The sequence below is a fragment of the Sapajus apella genome, unplaced genomic scaffold (assembly GCF_009761245.1).
Source record: "Sapajus apella isolate SASKATOON/1434 unplaced genomic scaffold, GSC_monkey_1.0 scaffold230, whole genome shotgun sequence".
Taxonomy (NCBI): Eukaryota; Metazoa; Chordata; class Mammalia; order Primates; family Cebidae; genus Sapajus; species Sapajus apella.
In genome coordinates this window covers 137,853-138,370 of record NW_022437170.1, presented here as the reverse complement: position 1 = coordinate 138,370, position 518 = coordinate 137,853, and positions in this window count along the sequence as shown.

Genomic DNA, 518 nt, shown 5'->3' with positions numbered 1-518 from the left:
CGAGGGGACCAGGACGCACTAACGGGGTCAGTGTCTTCCTGGGTGTTAACGGACAGCTGCTCACACGGTGGTGACTGTGTGGACACTTCCAGTGTTTAATCCAAAATGAAAACCCACCAATGCTTTTGCTAACTTCAGTGCCTTTTGTAAATTATTTTAAAATTTCCTGAACTTGCTTTTTGAGAATAGTGATATTAAGTAGGTGTAAGATTGTTTTTGTTCATAAAAATTCTAAATTGAAGGCCGGGCACGGTGGCTCACACCTGTAATCCCAGCACTTTGGGAGGCCGAGGCGGGTGGATCACGAGGTCAAGAGATCGAGACCATCCTGGTCAACATGGTGAAACCCCGTCTCTACTAAAAATACAAAAAATGAGCTGAGCATAGTGGCGCGTGCCTGTAATCCCAGCGACTCAGGAGGCTGAGGCAGGAGAATTGCCTGAACCCACGGGGCGGAGGTTGCGGTGAGCCGAGATGGCGCCATTGCACTTCCAGCCTGGGTAACAAGAGCGAAACCC